Source organism: Equus przewalskii, chromosome 3 (genome assembly GCF_037783145.1).
Source record: "Equus przewalskii isolate Varuska chromosome 3, EquPr2, whole genome shotgun sequence".
In the NCBI taxonomy this organism is placed as follows: Eukaryota; Metazoa; Chordata; class Mammalia; order Perissodactyla; family Equidae; genus Equus; species Equus przewalskii.
In genome coordinates, this window is record NC_091833.1 from 7,352,005 (window position 1) to 7,360,678 (window position 8,674).

At 51.2% G+C, this 8,674-nt stretch overlaps 1 long non-coding RNA gene across 1 annotated transcript; it reads right to left on the reverse strand.

Annotated features, from left to right (window-relative positions):
- Nucleotides 1-3,056: 3,056 nt before the first annotated feature.
- LOC139082178 (uncharacterized) lies at nt 3,057-7,113 on the reverse strand. The gene is made up of 3 exons (XR_011537921.1): nt 7,002-7,113; nt 5,322-5,475; nt 3,057-4,530 (listed from the first exon to the last, which is right to left on the reverse strand). It is a non-coding gene; the product is annotated as an uncharacterized lncRNA (long non-coding RNA).
- Between the last annotated feature and the right edge of the window lie 1,561 nt (nt 7,114-8,674).

Consider the following 8,674-nt stretch of genomic DNA (forward strand, 5'->3'; position numbering starts at 1 on the left):
AGAGGCCTGGCCTATTTCTACCTACTCATTTGTGCTCCTGTCATCGCCACGAGAAGTTCATGCCCGGCCTGGTCTGTTGGTCCCAGGAGAAGGACAAGAGGCACACGTGGAGCAGAGCTGCCCAGCTACCGTGTGCCGGCCGAGCCCAGCCTTGAGCTGACTCCCAGCCGACCTGCAGGTGCATGAGTGCACCAGCCTGGATCAGCCAACCTCCAGCTGCCGCCAAGACTAACGGTAAATGAACTATTGTGCGATGTCACCCCAGTTATCTGAATGCTTGTCAGGAGGCATTCCTGTGGCCCCAATTAATTGATACAATTACTACAATAGTAGCTAATAGTTACTGAGCACTTACCAATTGCCAGCCACTGTGTAAATGGTTCTATATGTATTAGTCATTTAATCCATGCAGTAACCATATTATTATCCCCATTTTACAGACGAGGAAACTGAGGTACAGATTACTGAGGTACGTTGCCCCAGATCACACAGCCAGTCTGTGCTGAGCTCCAGGAATCCCAGCAGACCTGGGATGGGGGGACGGGGTAATGAGGGCTGGGAAGGGACAAATGAAGGAAGAGAGAGAGTGGGGAAATATTTTATTATGCTATGGGTCTGAGTGCAGAGAGGAGAAAGAATAATTATAGCCATGATTATAAATATACCACATTCTCAGACAAACAGTGCAGAGTTCTTCCCTCCCAATAGAAAGATGAAGAATCCAGGGATGCAGGTCATGGCGGATGACATGCCCACTGCTTCTCCCTTCACACGGGGGTCATGAGAAGGGCAGGTGGGGACCACAGATGGTGCACTCCTGTGGACAGAAGCCCCTCCTTGTAATTCGGAGTCAGACCCCCCCCTCAAAATTTCTGATCAGCCCCAAATTAATGAGTTATAATGAGGCTCAGGGCTTACAAAGAGCAAGTATTTTACTAAATTCCAAGGAAATTAAATAAATCAAGTTCAGGTCTAAAGTAACTCACAGGGATCTGTTATTTGGGGAAAGTCAGGTAACAAGATCCTTTGCAAAGTGTGTGCTCTCTGAACCTAGACCAATCCGCTGCTCCCACCCATGGGGATATTGGGTTCTCATCCTCTCTCTCAGCCCCCTTTTTCCGTCCTCTTTCTTGGCCAGCCTTGGGGACCCTTCTGGAGCCTTTTCCCAGTGTCTGGGTACCAACGGGAAGCCCCTCACCCTGCCGTCGGGGGATGACAGCCTGCTGGGTGTGCGCCGGCCCCTCCCGCTCAGCCCCACTCACCAGGAAGCTGGTACTCTGGGTGATCACCTCTTGCCATAGGCAACCTCTGTGGTGGACATGCCCAAGCACCAGCATCCTGGCCTAAAGGAGGCAGTGTTCCCCAGTGGTTAGCAGCCCGGCCCCAGGAGCCACACTACTTGGGTTTCTATCTTGGTTCTGCTGTGTGCTGCCCTTGGGCAAGTTTCTTAGCCTCTCCATGCCTCCATCTCCATATCTGTGAAGTGGGGCTAATCACAGGATCGCTATATAAAGATGGAGTTAATCCATGTAAAGTCCTTAGACGAATACCTGGCACAGGGTAGGGTCTATGTAAATATTAGCCTTGCTTGGTGTTGATCAACCCCCCATTCTCCCCCCACTCCCTTTCCCCTCCCCACCCCCCTGCATCTGGGAAGAGACACCCAGTGGGCCAGGACAGGCTCTACCCACTGGCCAAGTGGGAATGAGACTTTGGAGAAGGAAGCTCAGCACGTCAGCAGACAGGAAACAGCAAGCGTTAGGCCGGGGAGTTGAGATTGCAAGGTGCACCCCCCACCCCACAACCAGAGGGGGCCTTAGAAATTTCCCATCCTTAGATCCCAGAGCTCTGTGCCCCCCCCACCTCCCGTGACCACCTCTCTGCGTGGCCTCCCGCAGCCCCGCGGCCCGAGGCCCCTTCGCAGCTGTGTCTCCTTCCCCCACCCCTCCGGCTTCGCAGGGGAGGCCACGGGATTGTCTTGATCTCTTCTCTCTTTAAATCCGTTCCCTCTATTTGAAATGTGCCTTTAATGTAAGCCACATCAATCCTTTTGGGAAGTAGGAAGCGTAGACATCATAAATAAACACATTTGGATTAACTGGGGAGCAGGCCAGGGAGAAGGCAGAATTATAGAATATTTTTTAAGTGGATGCAGCTTTATTACTCTCAAGTATTTACAGTGACTCTTCAAGCTCTGCCATTCAGTGAATCTAACTGCTGACAAATTATTTCTAAGTTGAGGTCCTGCTGGGACCGCTTTGTTGACTAAACTAGAGGACAGGCTTCCGTGCTGACTGTGGGCCAGCGGCTGCACTAATTACAAAGGGACCCTCGCTATTCATCGTAAGTGGGGTGTGCAGGGCCTGCCTCCCTCCCTGGCCTGTTCGCACAGCGCACTGCTCAGGGAACCCCGACTTCACGGCTCAGCTAAGGCCCTGCTCGGTCAGGGCAGCCCCCTGGCCCAGACATGGCATCTGCGGCTGTAGTCAATGCCTTTCAAGGGTGCCCTTGGCTCACTTCCTTTTTCTTTCTGAGAACTGCCCACCAATGCAGGACGAGGAGGTGGTGGGAAGTGGGGAGCTGGCAGCCATGTTTGTACGACATGACTCCCCCTTCCCCATTCACTCAGCATTGAGCACCTGCCTTTCGCCCATCACAGTAGACTACTAGGCACGGGCAGCCAGCACCAACCAGGACAGACAAAGTCCCCAGGCCTCCAGGAGTTTTCCATCTGCTCTGAGGGTCAGATACAAGCAAGTGCACAAGAAGATGAGCTCAGACAGTAGTAAACGCTATGGAGAAAATGAAAGGACAGTGGGGTTGAAGCGACTCGGAGTTCAGAGGAGGCCACTGTGGGCATCCAGAAGGAGGACGGTGGGGGTGGTGGAGATGAGGAGAAGCGAATGGATTTGACCAATGTTTTGGTTGTGGTGTTTGCCGGACTGGATGCTGGGCTGGATGGGAGGTGAGGGTAAGAGGGACGAAGATTGCCTCTGAAGTTTTCATCCCGTACATGTGTACGGTTGAGGGTACCACAGACCAAGCTGGAGAAGAAGGAAGAGGAACAAGTTTAATGGGACGTTATGGGCTGAACTGTCTTCCCCCAAATTCATATGTTAAAGTCCTGACCCTAATACCTCAGGGTGTGACCTTGTGTGGAGATAGGGTCTTCGTAGAGGTAAGTAAGTTAAAATGAGGTCATTGGGGCGGGCCCTAATCCATTATGGCTGGTGTCCTTATGAGAGAAGGAGATCAGGACCCAGACACACAGAGGGAAGGTCATCTATAAGACGGCTTGAAGATGACCACCTACAAGCCGAGGAGACAGGCCTCAGAAGAAACCAATCCTGTGGACACCTTGATCTCGGACTTCTAGACTCCAGAACTGGGTGAAAATAACTGCATGTTGTTTGAGCCAGCTGGTCTGTGGTACTTTGTTACAGCGGCCCCAACAAAAGAATACAGGGGAGAATTCCAGAGGCTGGGATAGACCAACTGCTTGTCCGTCTCAGGAATGTGAGGTTAGGACCCACGGTTGGGACAGTGCCTGACACGGACAGCCACAAAAAGCCAGGGCAGTGATGTACCAGCAAAGGCACCAGGCACACAACAATGTGGACAAAGGCAGCAGAGAAGGCAGTCTGTGGAGGCAGGATGGAGACGATGCTCAGAGGGCTGTAGGGATGCGAAGCTGATCAGCTTCAGGGGACCTCACTGCCTCGGTTTGTGGCGCCTTCCAGTCTGATTCTGATCCACAGAGGCCCACTTCTCCTTCTTGCTTTGGGCTCCGCGGTAAGTTGGTTGCATTAATGGCCCCTCCTGGTATTCACACCCTTTGCTGTGTAACTTGCAGCGTCTTCCTGCTCTGGGGAGCGTGTTCTGCCCCACCCTTGACTCTGGGTTCAGTCGTGACACTTGTCTGGGGACATTAGCACATGACACAGTAGAAGCTGGAGAAAGCACTAGAGCGTTCCTATGGATGCTGTTCTTCCTCAGTCTTCACCGTGAGAACATGCTCAAGCCGTCCTGTTGCAGGATAAGACACACAGAGCACAGCTGGGTGACCCCAGGCTGCCCAGTCCAGGCCATTCTAGATCAAGGGACCTGCAGCTGCCCCCAGTCATGGAAGTGAGCTGAGAGGAGACCAGCAGGGCGCCCCCGCAGAAGCTAGCCCAAATTGACAATCCACGGACTCATCAGCCAAAGTCATGCTTTTTGTCTTAAACTAAATAATGTCTTAGCTGGTTTGTTACGCAGCATTACCGTGGTGACAGGTGACTGATACAGGCTCCACAAGATGCCTCCACAGCCTTCAGATCAACTCCCTATATTTTTTGCTTCAGTTAGTGTAAACTAAGCATCTCTGCCCAAATCAATGGGACCATGCAGAAGTGAGCCCGTACTCCACAGCATGCTGGCATCTGCAGACAGAACAACGGCACTGGAACATTCTCAAGGGCCTGTGATGCCTCAGAGTGGGGAGAACAAAAACACTGAGGGTGGAGTGGAGAGAGCCTTCTGTTCATAGTCCTCGAGGGAAAAGAAATATTTAAATATTTTATGAAGTTTCTCTTCTCTCTCATCAGTTAAACGACAATAACTGTAAGATAGCAATTTACGTTATGATCCTTTTAGTACATTATAATCAAGTGCCAAGTGGTTCAAGATTTATGCAGAGATAGCATCATGAAGGCAATAAAGAGGGTTAATGGGCAGGGGGTGGAACCACTTGGGGGTGAGGGGAGCCTCAGTGAAGGTACCCCATAGCAAAATGGGGTGTCATCGGGGCCACAAAGATTGAAGTGATTACATGCATAGAAGGAAGCAGCACGGCCCCAGAGTAAACGCAGAGACTGGCGTCGAGTCCTGGCTCTGTCACGTATCATGTGCACGATCTTAGACATCACCTAACATCTCTCGGCCTCAGTTTCCTGATCTCTAAAATGGGCATGATTCTCACTGTGTGCCCTCCTCGGGGTAAGGTTTTTATGACCTCCTGGAAATAAGCATCCAGCCTGCTGCTTTTGTTTTGTTATTATTGTTGTTAATACTGTTATAATTATTATTACCTATAGTGATATTTCAAATTCTTGAAATCCCCAGAGATATTCTAAGGCCGCTTGCTTTTCCTAAGATGGCACCTGTGATGGCTCCTCCAGACTAATACATAATCTAACGGTCCTTTTATAGTTGTGGTTTGTGGAAAACACTACTGCAGCCCCTGACTAGTCCTTCGAAACCTGTGAGTAAGTCACAATTACGGTCACATGGACTTGAAGCATCGAGCCCTAGGGGACCCAAGGCCCAGCCCATTCACTCACTCTTTCTCTGTCCAGGCACGAGTTGTCTCAACTTCAGGCATCTCAGTTTCCTTATCTGGGAAACGAAGATGAAGTTGGCTATCCCAGAGCGGTGGTGAAAATCGAATGTGGGGACGTGCGTGGGGCGTTGCATGGCAGGATTCCTTGGTGATATCTGGTGAATAATTACAACACAGAGCCAGTGAAGACCACGGCCTCAGGAATCCGATTTCCTGCACTTAAACCCTGTCTTCACCACCTGCGTGTCCCTGCGTAAGTGACTTAACCTATCTCAGGCTTGGTTCCTCGTCCCTGCAATGGGGGTGGTCCCAGCATCCACCTCACATGACTGCCCTGGAGCTTAAATGAGGTTGTGCCAGCAGAGCCTGGCCCAAGGCTGGCACAGGCCATGACCTCAATAACCAGGAGCTATGACTCGGCTTGTTTAAACCTCAGCACCCACAGAGGCACTTCCAGAAACACCAGAGGAGGGCCAGCACGTGATCTTGAACTTGTCTGGGAAGGATAATGTGCGTATTGAGGACAAGCAGACTTTACTTGCAGACTCAAATGGGACACCCTACTTGAGCTAGACTAGGGTGGGTTTAGGGAGACCCCCTAAAACAAGTCATACCCACATGGGTCACATAGACTGCTCCCTCTCTCCTGGCCTGTGGCGTCGGCTGAGCCCGGTGAGTTAGAAAAGCAGAGAACATCTAGTTCTAAGAATCAGAATACCTACGAAAAGATCAGTCGAGCCACAAAATATTATCTTAAAATTAAAATATAAGTCAGTGGGAAATTAATTTCACCAAATGTTCCAGACCATTTCGGATGTCAAACAGGGGGCGTCCCAGGCACGTTCTAAAGCAGTGGTTTCCAAAGCAGGATCTTTGATCCTGCAGCAAATTTGCAGGTCCCACCACAATCCTACGGAATCAGAAATTCTGGGCAGGGTGTCAGCGTTCGTGTTTCAGTGAGCAGTGGGGCATCTGGATACATGCTCCTTCGAGAATCACAGCCTTGATGGGAAGAAGTGGATGCAGCTGACAGACATGTCTGTCTGTGTCCTGGGAGCTCAGACCTCCCGCGTCATACACACCCCCTGCTCTCCCTCCTCCCTTGTCACACTTACAAACTATCTTCTCTTCTTCAAAACAGATCACCAGCCAGTGGAAGGTGTCCGTTTCTACATCCAGTCTCTAGGACAAAAGCGGATTTGCCAGGAGTTGCAGGTACCCGCCCCCACCCCCACCAGGACTTGTCTCTGCTATTTTCCTGCCAGGCCCAAAGCTTTAGGATACTGCTCTGTCTGTGTCACCGAATCGTCACGAATCATCACACTAAGCACTAACTTTGAGTGTTTATCCTGTAAATACTTTATATGGATTATTTCTTTTACTCCTCACAACATTGTGGCTTAACATCGTCAAAAGGGGATCCCTGAGGGCTGGGTACCATTACCATCCCCTGTTAACAGATGGAGAAACCGAGGCACAAAAGGGAAGCTAGCATTCAGGATCACACTGCTGGTAAACAGCACAGCTGGGAGCCGGTGTTGTCTGAGTCCGGAGTCTGCCGTCCTCCTTCCACGCAGTGTGGCCTCCTGGACGTGGGCTGTTAGCTCTCCTGCTAGCGAGTTAGGAAGAGCAGCAAGTTCACAGTACAAGAACAAGGATGCCAGTCCTGGCTCTTACTCACCAGACGTACGTCTTGGACAGTGGCCTTCGGTGCTGAGCACTCAGGTTGCCAGTTTGTGAACTGAAGGTACTGACTCCCAGGCAGCTTTCCTCCGAGGGTCTCTACAGGAGCATCAAGAGAGATAATGCACTGGAAGGTGCTTTGCGAGGTAATCCAGCCAGGTGAATGTAAGGGATTGTCATTCCCTTGGGATGCCCAGGACTGAGGTGGGATGGTCATCCTGTGCGAAGGTGACATACATGAAGCTAGTGGCCACAATCGCTACCACAGAACTAAGAAGCAAAGAGCAGTGGTTTCCAGTATTAAAGTCACACCCGCCAGCATTCCTCATTGCATCCCACCCGGCCGCTCCCCATCTCCCCAGCTGGAATTGTTTAATGGGATGGCTAGCTTTCCCTGGGGTGAGTCTGATGGTCAGTTGCTGTATTTTTCACTTGCCAAGGTCAAATCCAGGAGTATGTGGACTTCAGGCACAGCATGATTCAGGGTCAAACAATACCAGCAGGCTCCATCTCTTGATTCTGTTCCCCGTGGGGCAGCTCCGTCCTCAGGCCTCTCTGGCCATTTCAGGCTCCCACACCCCAAGTGCCAGCTCAGAGGAAAAGAGGCCCCTTCTCTGATAGCTCAGAGTTCCCAGAGTTGAGTCAGGTTGGCTCTGATTAGACCCGCTTGGGTCACGTGATGATCCCTAAACCAACACGATGGCAAAAGGGATGGGAAGAGCTGACTGGTGGAGCTCCCGGCACAGCTCCTCCCCTGGCACTTGAAGCACATGAACCAGAAGTAAAGTAGGGGGGCCTCCCCAGAACAAAATCAGGGTGCTTTTGCCTCCAGAAGAAGGTGTAGGAAATAATAAAAATAAAATACAAATGAAGCCCTCCAGCTTGGCCCAGCTCCCTCCCATTAGCCACTGCGGGCAGGTGGTTTGGGCCTACCGAGCAGCACACCCTCCTCCCAGGGAGATCTCTCTGTGCTCAGATCCAGGCGCCAGCAGGTGAGTGCCCCCGATGGGGAAGGGCACAGCAGTACCCCCCACCCCACCTGGGAGGGAGGCCTTCAGCAGCCCACAGCTGCCGGCTGGGAGGACAGGGACCAAGGAGGGCCCCACGGCAACACAGGCACTCGATAGGGCGGAGCGCTTTCTGGCCTCTCCGGAAGGTGGCATCGAGCAGGACAAACAGAGTCTGTTTTCCTTATTGCTCTGTCACCATAATCCAGAAACAAACACAGGCTCAGACACCCTCTCGGTATCTCCCCAAAGCCGCTATCAGTCACTTTATCTCCTTCTGGGGATTTCCTGCTTCTTTGGCTGGAGAGAGAGAGAGAGAGAGTGTGTGTGTGTGCACGCACACACGCGCACGCACACACGTTTTCTCTTGAGAAATTATGACTATTCAGCAGCATTTTCCAAAGTGTAAGATGTGTGAGCTACTGGGTACAACATACTGGAAAAAATGTGCAATTTACTGGTGTTATAGAAAGAGCTAACATTTATTGGGTGCTTACTAGGTCCCAGACACTGTTCAAAGGACTTTCCATGTGCTAACATATTTAATCCTCATAACAATTCTCTGAGAAGGGACTCTCAGTAGCCTCATTTTACAGATAAAGAACAGATGTGCAGAGAGGTCAAGTAACTTGCCCAGGGTCACACAGCTAATAAGCAACGGAGC